Source organism: Strix uralensis, chromosome 24 (assembly GCF_047716275.1).
Source record: "Strix uralensis isolate ZFMK-TIS-50842 chromosome 24, bStrUra1, whole genome shotgun sequence".
Classification (NCBI taxonomy): Eukaryota; Metazoa; Chordata; class Aves; order Strigiformes; family Strigidae; genus Strix; species Strix uralensis.
This window is the reverse complement of record NC_133995.1, coordinates 7,218,914-7,245,920: the sequence shown is the minus strand read 5'-3', so window position 1 is coordinate 7,245,920 and position 27,007 is coordinate 7,218,914. Positions and strand designations below refer to the sequence as shown.

General features: G+C 47.6%; 1 protein-coding gene across 3 annotated transcripts in view; it reads left to right on the top strand.

Moving 5' to 3' along the window:
• The first annotated feature begins 14,500 nt into the window (after nucleotides 1–14,500).
• Nucleotides 14,501–27,007, top strand: part of SLC45A3 (solute carrier family 45 member 3) — a 31,746-nt gene continuing 19,239 nt past the window's right edge. For 2 of the 3 annotated variants that reach the window (XM_074893594.1, XM_074893596.1), the window contains exons 1-2: nucleotides 14,501–14,583; nucleotides 15,038–15,147. The gene's annotated coding sequence lies outside the window, so the exon portion shown is untranslated. Of the gene's footprint in view, nucleotides 14,584–14,757; nucleotides 14,935–15,037; nucleotides 15,148–27,007 lie in introns of those variants that run through there. The other variant, XM_074893595.1, reaches the window with a different exon arrangement.

Sequence of the window (27,007 nt, the reverse complement as noted above, 5' to 3'; positions counted from 1 at the left end):
CATGACTTGTGTAGTTTTTCTGCTATTCAAAAGTATTCTTCTACGGTTGCTTTTTTGTTTTGTGAATGATAGTGAGCTGGAAAAACGTGTTCACCTTTCATGATGTCTGATGGTTTGGGGATTAATTCCTTTGCAGAGCTCGTGCATTCTCTGAGGAGGGGAAGTCAGGTTTTGGCCAGAACAGTTTTGGGAAGTACAACCTTCCCATTACTACCTATGAATTAAGGGGAAGATTTAAAGAATTAAGTCATGTTGGCTGTAAAGAACATAATCCTTGGTTTGACAGGCTCTTCCGTGAGAGTTGTGAGTTGAGGTTTTCAGGCTCCAAACCAATTACAGAAAGCGAGGATGGAGAGCCAAAGCCTTTTACTTGTCACGCCTCCATGAGCTTTCCCTCAGCAGTCGATAACCTTTCTATTTTGTCATACGTGTCCCAGCAGTGACAGAAAATGCCGCCTGTTGCCTGTGGGCACCCTCTGAGTGAGGGTGACCGTTCCTCGGGAGCCCGTGGGAAACCCCCGGCGGCGGGTCGCCGTTCCCGGTGCAGAGGAATCGAGGCGGGTGCAGGTCGCTTTCTCCCGGCGCTGTCCCGTGCGCGGAGAAGGTGCCACACAGCGGGTTGGCGCTTGGACGAGCCCGGTCCCGGCGGATCCCGGCCCGTTGCCCGCGGGCTCGGTGCTGCCGCCCGGCCGGTCCCGGGTCCACGCTGTGCCGGCAGGGGGCGCCGCGCCCCCGGGGTGAGGCGGGAACCGCCGCGGCCTTTGCCCGGTGTCAGTGGCGTCCTCGGCGCGAGAAGCCCTCAGATTTGGGCTCAAGCTCGTGTTTTGCTGGCGTGCGCCTGTCTGTGTGTTTAAAACCTTCCGGATGAGCACCTGAAAGGGGTTTGTTTCTCGTGGGGTTTAGGATGAAGCTGCTTCCGGGGTGCTGAGGGACCTGGTTTCCATCAGGGTTCGGTGTGGCAGAACACTCGTGACCTTACGAAGCGAGTAACTTTGGTGTGTCTGGCACTTGCCCCAGCTCAGCAGCACACTCGCCCATAGCGAAACAGCGGTTTCCGAGCCATTTGGTGCCGATACAAGCGGTTGCCGTTGCCCCCGGTTGCAGCCCAGGACGGTTCATGCTTTTGTTTTCGGAGGTGGGTTGGTCCTTGGTGAAATGCCGAATCCTGGTGCCCAGCGCAAAGCCCCGACACTTACTGACAGCCGTAAGCTGGTGCCTGACTGCGTGTTCTGCTTCTCTACCTGCTCTGTTTGGTTAATTCCATAGTGTAGAAAATGAGATTATGTAACGTAGGTATGCTTGGGGTTGGATACTGCTGTTGGCAACAATGCTCCGGGGTTCTGGAATGGAGTGGTTTAATAATGCAGCTTATGGCATTCCTCTCTTTCCTTTTTAAACATACCAGCCAATTAACCTTGACAGGTATTTCTACCTCACTGCTATGGCATCTGCATGGGTTCTTCATCTGGAGCAGCTGTGGAGTTACCTTCAGGTACTGCTACACTACTGCAGTATTAGGATTAATTAGTAGTTAGCAGGTGTGGCACTTCTTGTGTCTGCAGAAGTAAACATTACTCTAAGAAATGGTGCAATACTAGGAACTCTTTTTCAAGAGCTACTCTCTTTTTTTTTTCCCACTGCCACCAGTCTTTGACCATCCTATTAGTTTATGCAGCCTTTGGCTGCTTTTCTCCTCAGTATTGCTCCTTTGAACCCAGTGTATCTACTGACTGCTCAGTCCCGTAGGGAGATGCTCTGCCAGTGTAAGTTAAAAATTCCCATTGGCTTTGCAGTAGTACTTACAGGGAAGTAATACCAGAAACAAATGATTTGTTTTCACATTTAATGGATGTGCATCTGAGAAGTGGACACACATCGGGTTTTGTAACTACAGCAAGCGCTGCCAAACTGCGAGGGGGGGGGGGATAAGATTCCCTTGGCAAGGAGTATTAGCTGTCAAGTTTTAATCTAGCAGAGCTTTGCCTCAGGAATATCCTGTTTGTGTTTGTTTTGGTAGTATTTTGTTATAGGATGGAAATAAAGTCAGAAGGTAGAATTCAAGATTAGATCTGTTTTCTGCAGTACAGCTTGTTATGGGCCCTATAGGTGGCTTGAAAGAGTAAGTAAATGGGACAAAGTTGATTTAAAGAGCTGCTGTTCTGTTCTTGCCCGTCTTGCGTGTTGAAGGAAACCTAGAAAAATTGTGGCAATGGAGAGATTTCCCTGCGAATTCCCTGTACTTTAAAAGCATATTTTTATGTACAGTTTTGATGCAGCAAAGCACAAAGTGAACAGGTTTTTTTTTTTTAGTTCTTTCACTGGTATTGGGGGTCTACATACCATGCAACGTGATAAATCAAGATCTCACTAATAACCCAAACTCCTGTGGAGTTGGTACAAAGGCTATCCCGGGGGTGCAGGGTAAGGAGAAGGTAGAGCTCTGAAAGGTGTCTGTTCATTGTGCATTGATTGAAAAGCACTAAACATCTGTAACGTGCGATACGTTACACTTGAATTTGATCCGGGAGTGCTGCTTGTTAGTTCATAACCACATCCTGGGCTAACACACATCTCCAGCTTCAGAGTTTTATGTAGACCAGGAAATGGTTTTGTGTGTTTTGGGTTTTTTTTTTCCTCTTTCCATAGATGCAGGTCAAGTTCAAGTGCTGTTATCCCACTGTGGGCAAGCATCGGAATGCACTCTCCCCCCATGAATGAAAAGAGCAGCAAGAGATAGCTCCTTTTTAAAGTCAATGCTGAATTAAAGTCTTTAGGTCAAATTCAGCCCTTGGCCTTAAACTGTGGTTGCAGTTTGGTCTCCTGTGTCTGCATATTTTTTGATGGACAACAAATGAAAACAATCTTGCACAAAGTCAAAGCCATTTCCTATTCTGTCTCTTCAATACTAGTTCATTTACCCTTCAAAATTATAAGTTTTGTTTTCTATTCAAGGGTTTGCTTTGTATTTGCTTGCGAATTCTGGAGTTTGAAGAGAGGCTGGTGTTTTATTTGAATAATCTCATGTCTTTCAGATTGAATAACATTTGTGTTTTGAGTAGATAAGATAACAGTTCCAGCAGCAATAAATTTCCTGTTGTCACACTATCTTTTTTTCCTTAAGCATTTCTAACTAAGCAGTTGGCCTTGTTAGGAGGTTTCAGTTAGCATTATCAATTAGTGGCTTTCCTTAACAGTGGGGTCTGTTAGCTTTGTTCATTACAAACATTTTCAAACATTTTTGATTAATTGCAGTGTTTTATGTCTGAGAACTGTCCCCTTGTGAGATGAAGTTAGTACTGATTTTTTTTTTTTTTAAATTGTCTCTTTCTGCTTGGATTTTTTTTCTTTTTAGCTAAATGGTCTTCTGAATGTTTTATAAAGAGGATATTATTGTAGTCTCTCCTAAAGCATGTGCTGTGTTTCTGCTTCACTTCCTGAGAAATGAATGAAGGGAAGGAATAGTTTGAGTATAATCCTATTTATTACATAAAGCCATAATTTCTTTTTCTCTGAACTGGCTTTTTTTTTTTCCATTTGACTTCACTGCTGATTACGATATTGCATTTGAAACAGTTCTTTCTGTTCCCAGAAACAGTTCAGTACATTAGTTTTAAACTAATACGTGACACATTTCTCAAAAGCAAACTAGGTCTCATATTTGGAAGTGACTCAGGTTCTTTCAGTCTCATTCACATTGAACTGTTTTTGCACCTTTAAATGCGTAATACCACTTAAATGACTTTTTAAACATTTTTCCCATTTCCTTCTTTTGTTGAGCAAGGGTGCCAGAAAGAAAAAGAAAATATCCTTGGGTGCAAGTCCTTGTTCTCACTCTTGCATCTCCTTCTCCCCACACCACCAAGGGCTTTTAAGTGTAAAAGGCCAAGTTGCAGAGTTTAATAATTTGTCTTACCTCTTACATTTCATTTTCCCAAGACAATTAAATGCTCACATAAATATTCTTAATGTGAATAGATCACTTTGAAAAAGAGAATTGTTATGTGAGTGCTAAATATTGCTATCTTGGCTCAGATCTAAGGTGAGCTTGTTGGATATTTGTTTCTTTCCAGAAATATGTCTTTGTCTGCTTTAAATTCAGGGACTCTGCCTTCCGCTGGCCAGGTCTCTGCTGGACAGCTGTGCCGAGGGTAGGTGAGGAGGACAACTATGAAGTCAGCTTTAAAAGGGGCCCAAGCTGTGTTACAGCTTGGACCCTAAGACAATTTGGGGTGAAGAAACCATCTCCCTTACCCCCTGGCACATCTGGCTGGCCGAAGGATAGCTCTCTGCCTCTTAGTATTGTTCCCCAGGTAGAGCTTTATGTGGATGGCTGGAAAGAACAACTGAGACCAGTATGCCCAGCGAGTGCAGCGTGGGAAGTAGGCTGTAGGGAATGATTCTCTGTGCACATTCAGTCATTTTAGTTCAAACCCAACAAGGAAGAGGTGTGATCTGAATGTAGAACGCTGTACTAATTAAAAATTCCTAAGATTTTAAATGCTTGAAGGTGTTGCTGACACCAAAACGAATAACCAAGCTTTAAACATAAACCCGGTCTATCTGGTAGCGCTGGCAGAATAGCTGTTGGCATAACATACTTTAAAAAAAAAAAGAAGCTGCCACCTCCTTTTCCTCACTGATACCACAACGTTTCTCAAAACTGACTTTGATCTCCAGGCTTTTCTCTAAAGTACATGGACCTACAACAAGGAAGGGCTGGGAAATGCCATCTCTAGGCACATGTTGCATCTGCTCTAGGAGACTGTGCTTGCATAGCAGGTGAAAATCTTCTTAGTGTAGACAGAGTTTGTCCTGGTGTGTAGTGAGCCCTGATAATAAACTTGGACTCAACCTGCTGCTAATTACAGCACATTTCTTGCTGGAATGTGTCTGAAGTTACTGTGACAATAAAAAAATAAGAAAAAGGAGAAAGCCAGTTGAAACCAATTACTTGTGTTCTTGGGAATCTTCTCCACCTAACTGAGGAACAGACTTAATGTCAGACCCCTGCAGCCCTACCCTTTTGCTACAGCTAAATGAGCGAGAAGCTGCTCTCTTTCTTTGGAGCTGGGGGTCATGTGGTGGAAAAGTTGAGAAATGTTGTATAAAAGTCAGGAAAAGGAGGAAGAACCTCAAGGAGACTTGTCCTCATGAAGCTGACTCAGTTGCTGTCTGAATCATGTGCACCTCTCAGCATGTGTCTTGTCCCTGTACACAGCTGGAGCACTTGAAGACGTTCCTTCTGAATTTTACTGAGAAGTGGCCGTGGCCTATCAGCTGGTGACTTCTGAGCTGCCCTGCTGTAGAGGAGGCATGGTGACGAGCAGCGCTGTGTTAATTCTGGTGGCAAGGCTGGCTGATCTTTTCCAGCTCTCATGTTTAGGCTTCTGCAAGAGAAAAATTCCCCTATAAAAATTAAGGCAAGTGACAGCTAAATCCACTCCAGAAGAGGTTTCTCAGCTCCTTAAAAAAAAAAAAAAAGGGGGAATAAGGGGGGGTAATAGATCGCCCTCTGTAGTTGATCCCATTCTGACAGCACTCATTACATCAGATTTGAGCACTCACTCTACCATATGGAAAAAGGGGGGACTCTGTCTAGGACCACTGCTGGGGAAAGTCTCCAGTGATGTTTGTGTGTCTTGACCCCAGGCAATTCTTCCATTCTTCCTTTGTTAAACAAGTGATTTGTTGAATGCCAGTGACCCCTTAGTAAGTCTGAAGCTGCTGGGGCTGGGAGCGACACAGAATTGTCAATAATAATATCTGGTAGGGTTCACCATGGAACAATTTTTAACATTCAGGTCAAAGTCATCCCTAGGATTTACAATAGTGAGGCTGATTAGGAGGTGAATTACAGAGTTATCAATGCATGCTCACTATTAATTTTTTTTTTTTTTTTTTGTGTGGGAATAGCAGAAGCAAAGGAGCTGATGCCTTGGCTGGTTCTAGGGTACCTCCTTCCTGACTCCCAGTACTGTGAATAGTAATAAAAATTCTACAGGAATGTGACACAGAACGAAAAATAGCTTTTAGAGAGATTAAAGGGAGAGAAGGGCAAGACCTGTGAAGACACAAAAACCTGGGATGATGGTAAGCAAATGAGAGCGCCATGTTTGCCCTGTTCTGTCATTGTGAGATTTGAATGGAAAACTCTCTTATTATTCTTTCGATGATCCCTTTCTTCTAATTAGTGAAAAAGAATCAAGGTTCTCCCAGTCCTACAGGATCACTTTCATGTTTCTTCGCAGACAGGTGTATGGCCTCATTCTTCTCCATCTCTAGTATCTCAGTTCCGCTAAGGCAGGATTCATCATCCAGCTTATCTAACAGCTGCTTCCACCCAGTGCTTTGGAAAGGAGCATAGCTTGGGTGTCTTTCTTCTGCAATCACTTCCTGTCTGTACAATACAAGTATTTCAGAATAAACATGCTAGGAAATATTTGCACTGTGTGCTATAAACAGGGTGCACATTGTTTACCTGAAGCAAATATCTGCCCATCAATTGTGTAATAAAATAGTCAAGAAAAGGGAAATTTAAATCTTGTAAAGTTTCATAGATAATTAATCAGCTGGTTTGACAAGAAATTTATTTTTCAGTGAATACGGCTGGGGTGGTTTCTGTAAATACAGTTATTTTCTATTTCAGGTTTCCTGCTCCATCCAATAATGATGAATTGTGGCAGTTCTCTGCCTTCTTTATACTGCTCTTAACAGCCGAGCTGCTGGAGCAAATACCCCTGGAAATCTCTCCATTCTGGCAGTATCCACAACAATGCATAGTTCCTCAGCTCACAGATGGAGTCTGATCTCAGTTTAGACTGTAAAATTTATATTTAGACATATATATAATTTCCTACAGCTCGGTCAGGCTGGAGCTCAGGCCTCGTTCAGCGTGGCAGGCTGAAAGCTGGGGAGTGGGTTTGTGTCGGCGCGTAGTGTGCCCCGTATGGGCACGGGGACGTCTGCGTGGCTGCTGCAGTACCAGCCAGGGTCTTGCAGGTCAGTTGGCAGGGATGAGAAGCGTGAGTGCTGTCTGAACGTGGCGTGTTTCACTCAGGCAATCTGACTTTCTTGGCTAGAAGGTACCTGTTCCTCTGCTGGAGGGGTGAGTCTTCCTCTCGGCCTGTAGGCCACCATGTGGGCAAACTTGCCTCCTTCTTGTTTGTTTTACTCCCATCTGTCCTATCTCCTCCTATGATGTCAAGATCTAGGCCTAGGACCACCTTTTTGTTTTCTGTTGGGATATCTGCAGGGGGGTGCCAGCCTGTGATGGAGCCAAAGAATTACTCTGAATGAATTGACTCCCAAGTTCTCCACAAAACTCTCTGGCAAAGCTAAGAACTGTCATGCAAGCAGCAGGGCTTGCTGATGCACAAGCTAAGGACATCGTCTGGAGGAGTTGTGGCTATGTGAGAGAACCAGAGATGGGAAGAAAAATATTAGAGTGGGGCAGAAAAGCCAAGGGCAGTGTCCGAGTCTTGGGACACCTCAAGTGTGAGCTGAGTGCTGTGGCATGAGGTACTGCCTGGAGAAAGGGTTTGGATTTATCATCAGAGAAGGCATTTCTCATTGTTTAGGCCTTGCTTTATTCAATGAAATGGAACTTCTTATGTCGCTTTGCAAATAAGTAGAATTTCCTTAAAGAAATGAAAAGGCCCCCAGCTGGAACAAACCGCAAGACCTGCTTTTTCATCTAGTTGTCCTTGTTCAAGAGGGACTTGTGTTAGTGAGTTATTGTTCAGTCAAGGTCATCAGCCTCTTGCATACCAGGGCCCCTGGTTTCATCTGTTACCCACTTAACGTCCCAGGCTCCCCTGGCCACCGTGCGCTGCTGAGGCTGTCCTGGGAAATGGACTGGATGGCTCATGGGGCGCAGCATTTGCAAGCGGCTGAGCAAATGTGTTGCAGGGAATGGCTTGGAGACTGAATGGGAGCTGACAGTTTCCTTGGCACCCGAACCAGAAAGAAATCCGTCGCTTTGTCTCTAGCTTAGCAGAACTAAAGGGCAGCAAGGCGCAAGAGTAGCTTTAAGTTGCAGGTACCAAACACGCAGGGTGGGAACGAGCTCAATCTGTAGGCAGCTTTCTCTAACCAGATTTGAATCAAAATAGGCTATTTCACAAGGAAGACCCACAAATCTTACCCTGCGAGCTGGAAATCGTAAACTGACCCCAGAGTTGTCTGTTTTGCCCCATGACAGTGTGAGTCTGGGCTCCAGTGAAATAAAATTTACCCCCTTGGGGTAAGAGGGGGAAGGAAGAGGGCAGGATGGTGGGGAATGCTTGAGCTACATCAGAGGACAGTGGGATCCTTCCTGACCTGGCATCTGCCAGGCTGTTGCTGAACATACTGGCCAGGAAATTCTTTCCTGCCGCATTTGTAGGACTGAGGTGGGTGAGGAGTGATAGATTAGGGGAGGAGAGGCTGAGTGGTATCAGAGATGTGCTCTAGGTTGTAGAGTAAGGTGGTGCAAAGTGATCCTTGACTTGACAGTGGCCTTCCTAAGTGGCGCCTGGCTGTCCTTGGGGTGCAGAGGGTTAAAGAGCCTGGGGACAGGGGGGCTGTGCAATGCTAAGGATTAAAGTTCACAGTAGCCAGAGGTTCAGAGAGCTGGAGCTGCACTCCTGGAGTCTGTGGCTGCTGTCAGGTAGGGGACTGAAACAGAGCTGCGCTGCCTTTTCACGCAGGGGAAATTTGGGCTTACCTGCAGACCGGAGGTGACAGCACAAAAAAATAAAAAGCAAAGCAACAACGGAGGGAAGAGGATTCAGCAGAGCCGTTGTTCAGTTCCTCTCTAACTTCCCCTTAGTGAAGCTGTCTGGATTTTGTGCTGCTGTTGTGGTTGGCTGTTTGTCCTTGTACATTGGTAGCAAGGACGTCCCTCCCTGCCAGGTTCTGCAGTTTCCTCCTGGCCGGGCAAGGGGCAGCCACAGCTCGCTTGGCGGGTGGCACAGTTCAAAACTCTGGCTACGTTCTGAAAGGCAGGGAAGGCAACTGAGCACGTCATGCTGTGTACGGGGAAAGGAGGTTGGCTAGAAGAGGCAGAGGTTAAGAATGCAGCCCAGGGAACAGCAGGGGGAATGCTAAAATGTTTGTCCTGCACTCTGTAAATATAGCAGATATGCCCAGATTTCAAACCCGGTTTAGCAACGCTCGCATACACACAGTTTCACGGACAGCTTCTTTATTTCTGCATCGCCTGCAGGGACAGTAACGTTGACACTAAGCGGCAAACAGTGGGAGCCGTTCCAGTATCAATATGGATTTTGATGAGGGAGCAAGTTTGTTTGCTTGGCTGTAAAGGCCTTGGAATCCAGTAAGTGGTACACAGTGACCCCATCTCCCTACCAAACAAGAAAATCTCTCTAACCAAATACAGCCTTTCCCGTATGAGACAGGCTTCGCAGAGTCTCAGAAATCATGAGATTGTTTAAGTCTTGAGACTCCCAATTAAAAAAAAAAGAATAAATTAATTGCCTTCTGGTTTTGGCAGTTTATGGCTAATCGTGTTTCCAGGCTTTTCTCTACAACCAAAAGATGTGGAAATTGATCTTTTTCAAAAGAAAAAATGACAAAAAACCCCACCTCACTGAATCCATGACTCCAAGTGCTTTGAGACTAAATATCGTGGCACTTACGGCAAAACTGGAGGTGCTAAAAATTGTGCAAAGCCAGTATAGTGCTGATAGTGTCTTCCCTGCAGTTTTACCCAGAGAAAACCAGCTGCTGGCACCATTAGTTGGGGATAATGGTGCTAAGCAAGGAGGTAGTAAACCTGTGGGATGTTGCAGCTTTGCTGTCGGAGAGGAAGCAGGAACGTGTGCTGTTCTCTTCAGTCTTCAGGAGCAGGCACCTTCCAGGCTGGCACTACTCCCGCCGGAGGCAATGCCTCTACCAAGGAACCTCTATTGCCATAGAAAAGGCAATTTCTGTAGTTTCCCTGCCCCAGATTCTCCCTCCTCAATTACGCTGACTGTGGCAGTTTGTGCAAGCACAACAGCTGATGTGGTAGCCCTGCTTACATCCCTTGATTTTCCTACAGCTGATGTGTTGGAGGAGCCCTGGTGTGCAGCAGAGCTGGCGACCTGGCCCTGCAAAGTTCCTCTCGTGGTTCGAGGCGATGCCCCTGCTGTTCTGGGTACCCACCCACCTTGTCTCAGGTCTCGTGAGGGAGTTGAAATGCTCATTTTTGGCAGCCCACATTCTGAAAGTTTTAGCCTGGTGGCTTCTCCTGAAATGCTTGAGACAAAAATACATTTCCTGTTTAGAAAGAGAGTGAAGATAAGCCCTAAAGTGCAGCCGCCTGCTCTGGCTACCTCAAGTATAAACAGCCTGCGCAGCCGGGCGCTGCTTTTGTTTGTTCTAGTGGCTTTTTCTCTTTAAAGGTGCATTAGACAGAATTATACAAAGTCCATCTTCTGGCAGCATCACTCCCGACTGTCACGAGAGGCTGTCAGCTTTTCGGGAAAGATCCTTCTAAAAGCTCCAAATGTTCACCATGAATTCCCACCTTTGTTCTCGAGACAACAGCACTAAGCGCCACCAAAGTGTGTTTCTGCTTTGCATTTCCCTAACACTTTTCCACCTCGGTATCTGAGTGCTCTGTAAATAGTCACTCCTAACCTCCTTGGGTGGGGTGCTGAGGACGGGTTTATTTTCTGCTCGCAGAGAGCAAAAGGTTTGCATTGTGAGTCAGCAGACAGCCTGCAATCAAGTTCAGGACTCATGTTTTCTGTAATTAAGCACAAAATGGGTTTAAAGCTGCCTTTGGCCAATCTGGGGCTGTGGTGGCTTCCAGAGTAAATCAGAGCATCCATGAAATCCCTCTGTGCAGCAAGATTAAGATCTGTAGAGGAGATCAGGATTGTGCATTCTCTCTCTGCGTAGCTGCAGCAGAAGAGTCTGAGCCCAGGGTAAAGCTGAGATGGTCTCCTGCTCTCTGGCTCCTCGTTTTATTTGCCACATGCGACAGTGCCTAACCCCTGTCAATATTCTAGCTGATACCATGAGCTCCACTTGGCTGGGTACATGAGATTTAGATAAAACCAGGGCAAATCTATGCTGTGATCTAATCAGGCATGAGCAGCTGAGATGGCAGTTGACTCCGTGTTTCCCCCTTTTGATAAATTAATCTAGTTTGCAGATTCCCATGATGGCTCAATCCTGCAATGTTCTAAACCTTCTAGTCCTACTTCAACAAAATTATTAAATCCATTTATAAGCCCAGGGCTGGATCTACTGAAACCAGTAGCATAAACAACGTCAAGCTCTTATTGCCACGTTTAGGTATATGGTCTAAATTTTTGGAGTTACTGATCCCACAAAAGATCCCACCAGGCCCTTGCCAGCGTGCTGCTGGGAGCTAGGACTGGGATCCTCAGTAGCTGTCAGCGTGGAGCCCTGCATCAGGAAAGTGTATAATGTGCTCTGAAATCCCTGGTTGGTTGGCAGATGAGTTACAGGAGCACATAAGGCGGCTCAGGAAACGCCTGGTCTTTTGGTCTTGCCCACTTGTGGGGAGTTGTTGTCTGGTAGATGCGAGGTCTGTAAAGCTGTAGTGGAAGGAAGGAGGGCCTGAGCAGGGAGGAGTGGAAGTTCCACCAGCGCGTGGCTGTATTTTACTTCTCGTGGTGACACGTGCCTTCTTACCCTCTGGTAACGGTTGTGAAATGATGGTGGAAGGCCTCAGCTGAGGCCCTGTGGGCAAGCACCGGTGTTTTGGAAATCGGCACTCAAACACTGCATAGATGCATGAGCTGGTGAGAGGGTGTAGAGGGGAAAAGCTGCCCTTGCAGCTGTCCCTGCTGTGTTGGGGACCATGAAACTCAAATTTGTGCTCACTCACAGCTATGTAAGTGCCATCCCTATGCGCTGCCACCTCAGTCTCTCTTGTATATGTCTCTGGCTGTAACTTCCAGTGCTTGCTTCTCCAGAGGGGAGTCATTTTTGTTCATTTTTGTTTTCTTCTTTATCTACGCAGGACTGGTACCTTGCTGTCAGCTTAGGAAAAAGCATGGCCTTGTCCCAAAGAATCATCATGAGCAGGAGGCAGTAAATGAAAGCAGTGACGTTGTGGAGAGGAAGGGGCAAAAGTTGTGGAAAGAAAAACCATGTAGCAGAGCTCAGGGTTCCCTCGGCACTCCTTGTACCAGGAACTAATACAGGACATAGAAGTTCAGCAGGGAGCTAGTCCTGTACAGCAGAAGCCAGGTGAGATGAAGGCGTGCTTTGAGCAAAGTGTGAAAATGCCCCGCTGAAGAGGGAGGAACTAGAGCTGTGTTTTACCTGCAGCTGGAACCCACAGATGCTTTCCACTGAGGGGCGGAGTGTCTGGCTGGAATTTGAAGAGATTGTTGCAGTAAAGCTACATTGCACCAACTGGAGCCTTTGTCAACAAGTTGCCAAGTGCTTGTCAGAGTGCGTAAATATTGTTATCACTGCTTTATTAAAGGGAAAATGAGAGGAGAGATGGGAAGGGTGAAATGTTTGAGTAGCACCTAACTTTTATAGCGCCTCAATTTAAAAGGTCATAGGCGCTAGGAATATAAGGAAAGTAGGAATGAACTAGTATTTGATGTAGCAGAGTATCAGTTGTCCTAATCTGCTCTCTTAGCCATAGTTAAACCCACTTGCTGTCTGGTAAATCAAGAAAGTGTCATCTGCCTGTTAACAGTGCAAGTTCCCCTGCCTCTGGTCTGGACCACTTCTGAACAACCCCCGTCTGTCTCCAGGAGATATTGGTCTTTTGTACGGGTACAGAACTGTAAATGTTAATCTAGCTCATGCCTTTTGAGAGCAACAAGCGAGACTTTCTGTGACCTGCCCTGTCTCCTGCTGTTAGTACAGATGATACGTGGAGCTGCTGTTTTCCTCTCTGAGTCGCAGAGCTTCGCAGAACTCCCGGCCCGTTGAAACAGTGCCAGCACGCTGTGGCCTTCAGAGAAACGAGCAGAGCCTCCTCTTAGTGACAGCCCAGGAGCATCCACCACCACAGCCTGCAATTTCTGTTTTAAAACTGGCTGCTTGTGCCTGAACCAAGATCACACAGTGAGTCAGAACCAGGAATAGATTGGAAACTCAAGTTCATGCTGCTAGTCTAACCACTGAGCCCTGCAAAGGCGAGCTCCTCCAGCTCGGTGTAGGCACAGCATTTGGGAATCCACCTAGTGAGGGTCATACGCTCCAGTGCAAAAGAGGGAAGAAAAAAAGAAAAAGCAGCACTAATAAGTATTTAATTGCTTGTGAACTTCCCTGACTAGAAATCAGGAGCAGTTCTCCCCACCCAAATTTGGACTCTGGCGCTTTACCAACTTAGGTCATAGCCTAGCTCTTCAGCATTTTTTGTTGGGTTTGTTTTGGGTTTTTTTAGTGAGTTCCTAGCTGCATCTGGAGTGCCAAAAACCTTTTTTTCAGGAAACAGCAGTGACATTTCTCCTTGTCAGCCACCCCAGTGAGGGAGTTTTCTCATCAGTTCAAGTGACAACAAATGCAGGTGCTTCTCTGCTTTTCCTATGTAGGGTGAGTCCTTTCAGCAAACTTTGGGAGGGAACAGCTGCTCACAGTGAAAACAAGACTATCCTGCTGATCCAAGCTGAAATGTGACATGGAAATGGGATTTTTGACCTTGAGCGGTACAAAGTTGCTCAAAGGAGGGACCCTGTGAAGATTAAAAATAATTAGATCTTTCTAATGCTTCTGCAACTAGTAGAGCTGGATCAATACATTGCAAAACAGAGGGCCAGATCTTTAAATAGTACAAACCAGTACAAGTCTTTTGATGACTTATCGGCTGAAGAACTGGCCCAAGCTTTTGCAAATATTAATTTAAGAACAGCTGGTTTTGTCGACTGCATTCTTGTCTCATTTTTCCTATCCTCTGCTCATGAGTGGTCACACAAAGAATGGTATTTGTTGATGCAGATGTTTAAGGGAGGCTGTTACTTTCTGAGGCTTCTCAAGGGCTGGATGGATGAATAAGAGTATTCATTTTTCCTCAACTCAGGGTTCTGTTCTGCTATTGTTAGAGCAGTTAGATACCACTATAATGTCTAGATCTCTCTCTATAAGCATATATAGTCTGTCTCCCTCACATGCACGCACGCCATGTGATTTTAAGCAGTCATCTACCATGAATAATGTCCAGGGGCCAGGTCACAAGCTTCCCATAGCATGGAATCCATTTGCATACAATCCGCGCAATTACAAGTAATGAATAGATTAGTAAAACCAAACAAAACAAGAAACTATTCATACTGTGAGTAATTCTCGAGCAGAAAGAAGGGAGGGGGGAAAAAAGTAAAAAGAAAAAAAAAAAAAGCAGGGCTTTTTTAAAAAAGCGAGTTATTCGCCTTGAACGCCTGGTTCCCTCTGAATGACCGACCCGGGAGGGGGGCGGCCCCGGTGAGGGGCTGGGGCGAGCGGTGGCCGCTCGGCGGGCGAGGGGCTGCCGTCCCCAGCGGGGGGGCGGCCCGGGGCGGCCCCGCTCCGCCCGCGGCAGCGCATGCTCCCTGCCGGGCCCCAACCTGCCCATTTAACCGGCGGCGGAGGCGCGTTGGGCCGGGCTGAGCCCCGGCCGCCGCCGAGGTAGGGCTGGGGAGGGGGTGCGGGGGGGGGGGGGGCTCCGCGCCCCGCGGAGGGTCGCGGGGGAGCCCGAGCCGCGGCGGGCGGGGATGCGGCTGCCAAGTTCGGAGCGGGAGCGGGTCCCCCTTGGACGGGGCGGGGGGTGCCGGGGCGGCTCGGGGGGGTCAGAGCCGCGCTTGTGCTCGCAGCCGGGAAGAGAGCGCGGCTCTGCGCGGAGGAGGCGGCTGCACGCTCCGCTTTGGTCCTGCTGATGCTCCCGGCCGCCCGGCGCTAGCTTTGCTGTGGGAAAACAAAACAAACAAAAAAAACCCCAAAAAACCCGCGCATCGAGAAGCAGAGCAAGAGTGGCTGCAGGTAGGGCTGCCGGGCGGTGCGTGCTGCACCTTTTCGGGGCTCCCTGAGCTGTGTTCGTGCGTGGATGTGGCATGAATTTCTTCCGTACTTGTCCCTGTTACAGAGACATCTGCTGCGGCCAAGTTCGTTTTAAAGATTATTGAACAGGAAAAGAGTTTGCGAAGCGTGATGTGAGTGTGGACTTCCAGAAACCCTGAGGACTTGCGGGGACAGGTCAGTGAATCCTTAGGATCAAAGGGAAGTTTTCATTGCACCTAACTGTAGGCTCTGCTTAGGTTTGCTGCCAGGTTAACCTGTGTCCCCCCTTCAGCTGTAGCAGGAGTTTGAGGAGGCTTCTTAAAAGTGGTACCAAAATGTCATAATGTAGATATTCCATCGATGACTGACTTTGGCATGACTAGAGACTTTGGTGGTAAAATGCCTTAGTTGTTTATGTTAACATAAGCTAAAAGACTATTTGGTCTTCCAGCAGATGACAGCTTTAGGAGGAAAATAAAAACGCTAGAATAAACTAATACTTTTATGCTGGTCATAGGCAGACTTGGCAAGACGTTTGACTTTCATGCTTGTGTCTTAAAAATAAAAAACAATTGGAAGGGAAACATATCAGGAACAGCTTTCCTGGTCCTCGTCTAGATCTGTCAGACTCATGAGCAGCACAGAGAAAGTGCCCAGGCTTAAACCATATCCCATTCTGGCACTGTTCTAGTTCTAGATGTGGGCTCAAGAGAGCAGCGTTTGTATGTGTAACATGAGAAAACTAGAAATTTATAAAAATAGAACATGAGTAAGAACTTCAAAAGTACCCAAATGACCTGGGCATTGAAGTCATGCAGGCACTCCTGAAAAACGTGTACCAGCCTTTAAACTTTTTCTATTATTCACCCTACCTGCAATTTTCTTTCTTTTTTTTAAAATGTGTGATGCTACCTGGACTTTCTTGCATCATCCGTAGCTACTACCCTTCCAGTCGGTGGGGAGTGGCTGTGGTGGCGGAGCCAGGAATGCCAGATTCCCAGCCCCATGCTTGGATTCAAGGCAGTGCCTTAAACTCTGGAACTTATTACCACAAAATATTGTGGAAGCCAAGAGTGCTTGGCTTATGGGATTTGAAAAAAGGATTAGAAATTTGATATGGATAACAAGAATCTCCAGAATTAATAGCAAATTAAATGAGAGCTTTACAAGGAACATAAATCCCTGTATTTTAGGGTATAAACCAATCTTAGGATTTAGTAGGAAACTTCTCCTTGTAGGGAGATTTTTCTTGCACTCTCTGCTGGGGGTATATTCCCCTACAGCTTGTTACGTACGTAGCCTGCACAGCGTCATCGGTGAGAGCGTCTCGTCTTCTTGAAGAGGTTCTGATTAAAGTACCTGAACCTCAAGGTGTTCCCCAACACCGAGGTGTTGCTAGAAGGCCCATTTGTGTAGAAGCTGCCTAGAGATAATGGCAGCATTATCTGTGAACAAAGCAGTAGTCTTACAAGCTCTAAGATTGTCATCACTGTAATATCATGGAGTGGTGGTAGATACTGCGGTGTGCTCCGGACACACTCCACCGGCAGCATCTTTTTGAAGGTGCACAGTCAATTTTTGTTGGCAGAGAGACGTGCTATATCCATAGTGTGAGAGATTAAATCACTGGACTGATCACTGAGTTAGAAAATACAGCCTTTGGTCTGCTTTATCTTTGCCAGAGTCCCTAGAAAATATAGATGTCTAGCGTAAACTGTTGCTAACCTTTTCCCCAAACTGTTTATTTCGCTGGAGCACTTGAGTGGCAGTGTTCAGGGGGTGTGGGGGTGTTGGTTTTTGGGTTTCCCCCTAAGTTACACATCCCTGCTCTTTGACTAAAGCCTCCATATGGAATTTAGGGTGATGGCTAGACTCTTGTGGCTGGTGCCATTGTGGGTTCGTGCTCTTTAAAAAAAAAAAAAAAAAAAAATAACCTTAGCTGCCCAGTTTTGTAATGAAGCTGCTAGTAGAAGCTTTGTTCAGAGTATGGCCCAAAAAAGTTGGTCCTAAAAGCATCAAATCTGTTGTATGATGAAGTGACAGGGCAAAAACTGCTCTTCGAACGTAATCATGTGGGTCTCCTTGTGTGTCTTTTTGCAAAGCCTTTTTGGGAATATTGACCTGTCTCAGTGCCTGCATGACTCTGAAAGTCTTAACCCAGAGCCTTTTGCGTGGGATCTCCATGAAGCTCTGAGGGTTTGCAGATTACTTCTGAGGAATGTACAAAAGCAAAGAAGGACGTCATCGATGCTCTGTAAAAGTAGTCTTTATACGTGATATACTGTATCACGTATAAGTGATACTCTAGCTGATTACTCTCGATCTCTGGCTTCCGTAGTGCTACACTGACAAAAAAACAGTGTGAAAAGTTACGCCTGTGGCAGTTTCCTGAGTGCTCCCTTTCGAACTCCCATCGCTGCAGACAGTGATGTGGCAGAGAGCTTCAGAGTCCTGTTGGGTTTGTGTATCCTTCCCTGGACATGACTAGTGGCTGGTTTGATTCAAGCTGCCTGTTAGTCTGTCAGGTCTGGTACCAGGCTAGACCAGTGCTTAAATGACAAAAAAAACCACATGGCCAACCTGGCAAAGTGATTTGCTGACGGTCTCTCGTTTTCTCGGTGGCGACGTATGCTCGGGCAATTTAAGCATATTTCATACACAGCAAATGGCTGTGGTGCTAAGGCACTCCTCTGACTTCAGTCTCTTCAGAGGCTTGTACCACTTTGTCACAGTGGGGTTATAGAGCTTTTCAGAGGAGCTCTAAGTGGTGTGAGTAACGTCTGTTTGTGTTTTTTATCCCCCACCTTTCTCTGTGTTGCAGCAGTTCAGCCAAGGAGTGTCTTGTTTTGGTAGTTGACTGTTTTGGGTTCTCTTTAATGTGTGTGTTGCTGTCTCCTTATCTTGGCTAAGGCAACATCTAAACAAAACACTTGACCCATTGGGTGAAAGATGTGGAGGTTTGTGATGGGTTCGAGGCTGCGAGGGAGCAGGAACAAAAGGACCAGAGGGGTGGGGAGGAGAGCAGCTGCAGGCAGTGGTAGGGGCGACCAGGCAATAGTAGTTGTAAAGCCTTGTACCTCAAGAGAGGTATGGGTGGAGAGAAGTAAGATGGTATGGAGAGGGATACGCAGAAACCAAGAAGAGTTACATCTGGTGAATCTCCGTTCGCTTCTGCTGTTGCAAATAATTCCATCGTATGATCGTGACCTGTGGCTTCTGCAGGAGGTGGGAGGCAGTCAGCGTAAGACAGCTACTTTTAACTAAAACTTACCCTGGACAGCCAACCTGCGGAGGGAGTCTCGTGATCCTTCAGCCGTGCAGTTAAACTTGTGACCAAGGTTGTGCTATGAGTGGGGCAAGGGAGTCATGAGAAGCTTGTGAGCAGCTGTCAGTTATTTTCAATGTTTACTTGATTTCTGAATACTTAGTATCAGACATCCGTGTGAAAACAGGAAACTAGGGCTCAGCTGAGAAAGGGGACAGAGACCCTCATGGAGGAATCCTTGATTTTAAAAAACGGGGAAACTTTGAAACAGTCTCTGCGAGGTAGTCAAGTAGTATATTTGCTCATAGAAGGCTGCCTGTAAACATGGGTCTGCATAACATGAGGGAAATCTTTCACTCACCACAAACAAAAGAATAGGAAGATAGTAAACCAAAGGATTATGTTTGCAGCTCTGTGTCCTGATGCTTGTATTGTTCAGTCAAACCGCATTTATCTCTATCTAAGACTAACAATTGAATCCATACAGCCCTTGAAACCTGTTCTATTTCTTGTGCTGCTGTTGCTCTTCACTGCTGTTAGAATGTGCGTCTGATCTTGTATTACAGAACTGCAGGAAGTTGTTGATGTGTCCACCAACTAAGCTATCGAGTTGCTTGTTCAAAAAACATAACTAAGTGGAACTACAAAGTCACCATTTTATTATTATTTGTATGCATGCTGTTCCTTGGAGGTCCTCAAATTTGTGCCCTTCCTCCTTGTTTTCATATCCTAAAATGTCAGTTCCTCTTGCAGTTCAAAAATATTTGTTTAACATTTTGCCAGCCTGCATAAGAGGAGAAACAGACCCCCGTGAATATTGTCTGGCAAAATAAGAAATGTAATGTAGGAATGTGGTCCGAATGGCTTCTTTGTCTCAGTGCTGGAGGGTGGCTGGAACACACACAGCAAGAAGCAGGTGCTTGATTTGCAGCTCTGAACAGTTTTTCTCTCACCAGTACATGCACTAAAAGGAACTGCTGCTAGTCCAGATTTCAGGGACCTGGCCCTGTCTTAGGGAAACCTTGTTTGAGTAACACATGAAATCAGCTCTATCCATTTCAGAAAGAACCAGCTTCTGGTGACTTGCAGATGAATTCTCGTAATTGCCAGGTTTTGAGTACTCAGAGGGTGTAAGGATGGCCTCTGGCAAAATAATGAGGTTTATTTGAAAAAAGAAACTTAAAACAATGACGGGCATTGGGTTTGGCTTGTGAGGTCTAAGGTTGTTCTCTTCAATCAAGGGAGCAGATTTTTTTCCACCTTCATGTTCTTGGAAGCTAAAGTTCTCTCTGGTGGTTTGTCTCCAGGAGCTAGGACTTCAAGAAAAATGCAAATATAATGAGTGCAGTGACTCAAATCCATGCAAGTTGTCAGCACTCAAAAGGCATTAATGTTCTTGCAGAGCAGGCTAGAGCCAACTTCAGGAATTATGTGCACATAGTTGTGGATAACATCTAAATCTTGCTTTAGATTTATGGGTTAGGACTTCTGGTGAAATGGTGCATGCAATAAAATCCGTGGATCATACTTTCTTTACCAAACATTAGGAGTGATTCCTGCTGGGGTCTGACCTGCTACATCAAAGAGACCAGGGCAGTGATCAAACCTCAAATCTAACCCTATTCTGCCTTCTCTCAATTGCCTGCTTCTAATTTAGGAGCAATGGGCAGAGCTGGCTCTTCAGTTTGATTCGAAGTGGATAAGTGAACTCACTCAGTTCTCTGTCCTCTCTGCAGAGAGACCAAAAGCCTCTACGTCCCTCTGGAACCTGTGCGTGAGTTCCCTGCTGGTGATTTTGTGCTTTTTCCATCAGTGCTCTGTCTGGAAACGCTGGGCTGTACTCTGCCTCTGGAAAAGCATCTGCCACTGACCTGGGATGTTACGCTGCTCTCTTTCCCCTCTGCCCAGGGCCGGAGTGCCACTTCTGTTGTGATCTTCCCTTTGGAGAGGGGGTATCCAAAACGTTTCGGTGATCTATGAGGCCTGAGCTGATGGTGCTGTTGCTGCGTGCCCTCTGTTAGTGCTCTCCCTGCCCCTGTTGTGTACTAGTTACCACTGTGCTACCTGGGTCTGGATTCTGGAAAAAAATTCTTCCTTTGCTTAGAGCTGTGCAAACAGAATAAAGGATTGTTCTGGTTGCAGAGAGAGCTTCCTTGTAGGTCTGTGGCGAGAGGCAGTTCATAAATACAAAGAGATGGAGCACAAAGGAGCAATGAGATGACAGTGGCTTTCCAAGGCAGCAGTCTGTGCGTACCAGGTACTGGCTCTTGGCATGACAGGGGAGGGCTTTGTGCGGGCACTGTTGCTGTTGGACTCCAGAGGTGCGTTTGGGAATGTTTATGACAAACGACTCCTGTGTGCGAGGGGCGGTGGGAGCAGCTGGAGCAATGCTAGAACAAAAGGCTGCTGTGCTACAGCCAAGGCCGACTGAGCAATTAATGGGCCTGGAAGGGTGGCTTTTCATGAGAATTGACTAAAGCTAGGTTTAGGAGAGTGGCTAAATGTAGCTGGAGAGGATCTGACCATGCATATAAAAAGGGGAGCACAGGAATTACACAGGGGATAACTGGAGGGAAGGAAGGAAGGAAGGACACTTCCCAGCTATTAAATCTCTTAGCCCATGGATATTGTTTCAAGGGAAATTCTTGCAACCTCAGTGCTCAAGATCCATCCATCCAGGCTGGACAAATCACTGGAGAATGCGCTGTTGGGAGCAGTCCTGCAGCAGCCCCAGGGAAGATGATTCAACAGGGCCTCTTTCATCTTTGATTTCTGTGAACACAGTCTACATTTGTGCTGCCCCCAGATCCTCCCATTCATCACTGTCTGTGGCCAATGTTGATAGCAGCGTATAAGCCTTTTGGGCAAGAGCAGGGAATGCTAGCTATCCCCTCTGCTAACAGAAGACTGTAGCTGAGGCTAGTTAGCACATGCCGATGCACAGCCAGAATGGCCCGGGACGGTGCTGGTGATAAGCCTTTTCCCAGCTCTCACTGGGCAAAGCCAGCACTGTGCCTGCCCGAGGTGCCCTGGCTGTTTGCCCAAGGCAGCCTGGAGCGTGTTGCGGAAATATCAGAGGTCTTTCTGCTTCATTTGTAGCTTACTGAACTTTACCCCAGTAAATATGGGCAAGAGAGAGCCCAGCGTGGAGGGAAAATCCTGCTTCTACTCAGAGTCTGAAATGCATAAACTTCCATTTATCCTTTGCCATTACAGCAGACTTTTTCAGCGAGCACTAAGTAACTTCAGCACTCAGACAGCTTTCCTGCCTGTCCTCCGTGATAGATGCAGTCTGTATTGGAGCAAGAAACCAACCACGTGCAACAAAAAGCCTGAGCGCCCCTGCTCAGAGGGCTCTGCAAAATCCAGGGAGCTTTGAACCTGAACTCCATGCTTAATTACTAAAAAGCTAATAATTTAGGGCTGATGTCTTTCCAGGGCTCAAAACAGAAGTTAGGTTCCTGCTCATAAGGAGAGATGGGGTGGGGAGTGAGGGGGGTGGTAAAACTGCCTCACTCCGTTCACCTCCTGTAGAAATGGCAGCTTTGAGCCTTGTCTTTTGCAAAGTGGAAAACTCCCCTTCCAGATATTCTGTGCTGCTGTGTGTTCTGTGTGAACAGCTACAGCTTAATGTTAAATCCCTGCACGTTCGGAGTCCATAACACATGGTGGTGAGAATGGGGAAAGGAAAAGGTGTCTTAAGTTTCCTAGAAAGATCTTCAAGTGAAACTTATCTGCCTTAAAAAATAACATCTGATTGCTTCTTATCTTTGCAATTACCCAGACAATTTCAGGCAGAAGTGAAATCATAGAATCTCATGTTTTCAGACGCAGGCCTCATGACTGGTCTGTCATGATAAGGAAAAGACTCTCCGCTCCGGCAGCGATCTGCGGGCCCTCCTTAACACAGAGAAGTCGGTGTGCTGCAGGCAGAAGTCAGAGCTTGTGCAGTTTTTGCTGCTCTAGACACGTAAAACTGCTGTCCTTATAAGAAAGATCTTGGGACTTTTGACCTTAAAGCACCCCAGAGAAATCCTGTTATTCCCCGCACACATGCTCTTCACCTGTCCCTTTGGCAGAGGGTGCTGGCCCGTGGCTGGTGTGACAGAAGGTGCCTTGCTGACAGGCTGGCATAAACCCACCTCTGCTGGCCGCTGAGGGCCAGGGCTAGACTGGGAACACAGGTGGCTGGGGAGCCTGCAGCCAGGGTGGGAATGGCAACTCTGCCAGAGGGGCAGGCGGCAGGGACAGCGGCATCTTACAGCAACTCCCAGTCCAAAGTTTTTGGAGAGTTTTACTTTATTCCCTCCTGCTTTGAATGCTCCCACCATGGGTGGCTGCCTGTTCCACGCCCGCTCTTGCACCAGCTCTGATACGAGGAGTTGCACGATCTCTTCTCTCTTCTCAGAGCAGGGGGGTAAAACCCAGCCGTTCCCAGGAGAGCTGCGGGCTGCTGCCCAGCTCGCTTGCCTCTCATTGCACTCAGGGTCTGATGTGACTGATGGGGGTTCTGTGCTCACAGCTGTCTTGGGGCTATTCCTCACGCTGCAAAGGCTCTTTGTCTCATTCAAAGCCATGACCTCATTTTAGAGACAGAAAACAGAGAGGGAGAAACCCACCAACCTGCCAGCGAAGGTCAAAGGGCTTGCTGAGAGATATGTTAGCATCAAACTTCTCCGGCAGGGACACAAATAACTGGAATTGCAGACCAGAAAATTACCATGAAAAAATGGACTAACTACCATGTGATTACAAAAGAGCCCATTAGTTCTGTGTGTGTCTAGGATTCAAAGTATATCCTTTGAGGAAGAGCACAAGGTCATGCTCCCAAAACTTTTAAGTGAAAGGGACTGTGAAGTCTGTGCCTGTTGCCTGATGCTCTCCAAGGACTGCCATGTGTGGAGTTTTAGCTGGTTGCTCTCCTCCCTCTTTCGTAGGCCCAGACCTTGGCAAACGTTACTTCTGGCTAAATGGGGGAAGGTTAGATTTCAGTGTTAGGTCGCAGCAGCTCCCGCTGTGGTTAAATTTGTCAGACCTCTCACTGCTACTTTTTAATCAGGCTGTTGGGGTACTCTTTGGGCTAATGAACATCCCTTCAGCTCTCCTGCTGGGGCTTGGCAGTTGGTTTCTGCAGAGCTCCTGGCCACTGCTGGCCTGGGATCCGTGGTTCATGGTCTGGATTTGCAGTCTCATGTGTCAGTGCAGCTGTGGCCTTTGCTTTGGCCCGTGGTTTTTGCTGGAACTGTCCTCTCCACCCCAAGACTGGTCCTGACACTCAGCTGGCCCCATGACTGTCACAGTTTTCCAAATAAAGCCAGAAATAGTGAAGCTCTATCATGGGGTAAAAGTCCTAGAGCTGCCTTGGAGCCACAGTGTGCCGGAGGCAGGAGGAGCTGAAGTGCGGCGTTGGCTTGCCAAGGAGTCAGGCGTCCCGTTCTGCAGCATTTGTGCTTTGGTTGGAAACAAGAAGTTCCAATTTCACTTCCCATTTTCCCAGCCCTGTGAACAGGCACTGCGAAGTGGACACAATAAAGCAGCTGGGGTTCTGCCTTCCCATCTCTTCTGTGTAACAGATGGGGAACTTCTTCTCCTTGAACTCCGCACTAGCGATTAAAACTCAGAAGTTGTGTGTCACTGTTTTCAGTGTTAAGGTGACCCGTGTAGCGTGCAGTGGGACAGCCATGTCTTCTCTGTACATGGTAACAACCTCCCACCGGAGCTGGTTTGCTCTTCTCCTTGCCAGTTCCACTGTGTTGGGGTAAGTGCTTTACTATCTGCTTTCCCTGTTTCACTCCCGGTGATCGTTTCTCCCTAAGGAGGATTACAGTAACGAAACCTATGAAATCCCATGTGCTTGCTTGGGCAGGGCTGGTGGACAGACGACTTCATAGCTCAGAGTAGGGCAGTGATGACCAGCACAAAAGTTGATGTGCAATTTAGGTAGCTGCAGTGGAGGAAAATGCAGATACAGTGTCCAGGTCACAGAGTTTTGGGGAGCATGGTCTGTCTTTGGCTTTGCTTTGCATGTGGGGGAACCAGTGAAGGGCTTTAGACAAGCCCGATGTCTGTGCTGGGTGTTCTGAGGGGTTCTGAAGGACTGTCCGGCTGCTGGGCTCTGGGGACTCTGTGAGTAGCAGAGGGTTGGGGGCTCCTCCACGGCGGGGTGTGGACTCTGCCTTTGCAAGCCTCGCCTCGGATGAGGACATGTCCGTGAGTCCGTCCGGGCACAGCAAACGCATCCCAGAGCCTCCCTGCATGGGGGAGCAGCGCCGGCGCTATCGGGCAGCTCTGCTGCGGGGTCCCGGGAGCAGGGGGGGCTCAGCCACCTGTGGGAGTTTCAGACATGGGGAGGCTGCTGCCCTTTTTAACAGCGTCCGTCTCTTTTTCCTTGCCCCTCGCTTCCCGGTATTCCCTTTACAACCAGCCCATTGTGCTGTGGGCTACAGCAGCTGGGTGGAGTGTTTCAGGCTCAAGTGTAATTTCAGTGCCTTTAAAAGCCTTTGGAGGGCTTTTTTTTTTTTTTTTTTTTTTTTTTTTTTTCTGAAGAGGACAGCAACGCCAACAAGGGATAATTTGATGGATTACTCTGCGGGGCTGAGGGGCTCTCCTTAATCCCCTTTGTGGGCCTGTTTGACTAGACGCGTAGCAGAAGCCCCCAGCCTCAGGCAGAGAAAAGGCAGCTCAGCAGGGTAGGTTTTACACACTGACATATAAATACGGGTCCTGGTCATGTGGTGCCGGATATAATCTGTGCCCGTTACCACGCTGCGGAGAAGGGGGGCACCTGGAGGGGGCTTATTTTTTCCCTTTCCAGTTCAATTTACATTTTTATTCTTCTGCTAAAAATAATAAAAAAAGAAGAGGGGGTGGGGGAGAGGCTGACTCAGACCAAATGCCAGGGTAATGGGCACAGTATTTAAACACCACAAATGAGCTCAAGTGAAAAGCAGAACCAGATCATCTCTCATTTCCCCTCCCGCTTCAAAACAGGGGCTCCTCTCATGAATAAAAGCAAGAGCTTGGGTCATGCAGTAGCAAAGCAAAGCTGTAGCTCTGATGTAGAGCCAGCCAACCTTGTCTGGAGGTCTTGAGTTGTTTATAGCAGGCCTGACGCCGACTCAGGAAAGGGTGACTAGAAGTAGAGAGGCTCTTGAGAGTGGAGGCTAAAAATGCTGCTTCTTTGGTTGCGTTGTGTATGTTTAGGAGCGCGTAGGCTGCATGTGTGCTTCCTGAAGCTTGGTGATGAGATGCTGGTCCTGCGCAGGTAAAACGCTGCAAGACCATCCTACCCTGTGGCGGGCACAAGCAGTCCTGTTGCGGTTCCTTCGGCACATCTGAAGATCCCTCTGCAGCTGAGCTCGGCTGTGGGTTATTTACTGGAGCGCTCAGTCCTTCATCACATCACAGCTGAACTTGGCCCTCCTGTGCAGTAGTTTTTTGCCGTGTCCCTGATGGAAACGGGGCTGAGCTACAGACCAGCAAGGCAAGGTTTGAGCCCTTCAGCCTCAGAAGACTCAGTGCTCAGCTCTCTGCGTCCTGTCTTATCTTGGCCAGGGTTCTCCTAGTGTGGACTGAGCAGGATCCCCCGGGCAGGCTGATGCCTGTTGCTGCCGCTGGGTTAACGTGGCGGTGACGCCTGCCAACTGCAGGAGAGTTAACGACACCCGCTGGCATCGCGGTGTGTGCTGGGCTGATGTCTGTCCCTTTGAGAAGCGTGGCAAGCTCTGAAAGTGTCAGTGTGGCCTCCGCTGAGTCAGTGACCTTGTTAGTCAGACAGGCGGTTCCTGTTTGTAACGGCGAGGGGAGGAGGAGGAGGACAGGCTGGAACTGGCCACTCTTTGCTGCTCTATCTTTTCTGCTGGTCAAACAGGCAGGCACGGGAGCTAAGGCAGCCAAAGCCTGGGAGAAAGCCTCCTGCCAGGAGCAATTCCTTTGCCAGAGGAAGAAGCAGGTTGTGGGACAGGAGGTCAGCGGAGCCTGTGGGCTGCCCTGCTGTCTGTTTGATGTTCGTGTTGCAGATAAAGCGTCCACAGAGCTATTGGCATGGCTCCTGAAAGGAGTGTGAGATACCAGAGATGTGCAGGGTGAAGGGCAAACGGGACAGACCTTTCTCCACTCTGGAAGGCATCCTCTCTGTGTGATAGGCAGAGCGAGGACAGTGCTTATAGCCTGCCGGGCTGGGAAAGCATCCTTTCCTAACTCCCATTCTTAATATATATTTTGACCTTCTCATCCGTCTCTTAGGGACCTTCATTTGCCTTTTCCTGGTGCCTTTGCTTTATCCCATTGTTGACTGTGGGACAAACAGTGACCTGTTCCACATGCCCTTGCTGCTTACTCTAAAACTCGGAAGACACTCGACGTTCACTTGCACTCACAGATGCGCCTTTACCTGAAGGAACCACTGATATCAGAAAAAAAGCCTCCCAAAGCTTCTGCAGGTGTCAACCAGTCCCTTGGGCTGGCTCTGGAACAGCCCATCCCTGCTAACCCTCAGGACTAACCAACCTCCCAGGTCAGGAGGGCCAAAGGTAGCGAGAAGGTCACTGGGTGGCTTGTGCCCCACCTCTGCTCCCTGGCAGTCACGGATATATCCTGGTCGCTCTGAAATGACTGGCACTCTGTGGCTGCAGCAGCAGGAACTGGGCAGGACCTGAGATTGCATCTCAAACTCCATCTCGGTGAGCCCAGCCATCTGCAGGGAAGGTGAGTGGCTCGGTGGTTATGGGAGACAAGACCTTTGCTCAGCGTCTGGATGGGTGCAGTCTGGTTTAGTGGCCCACAGAAAGA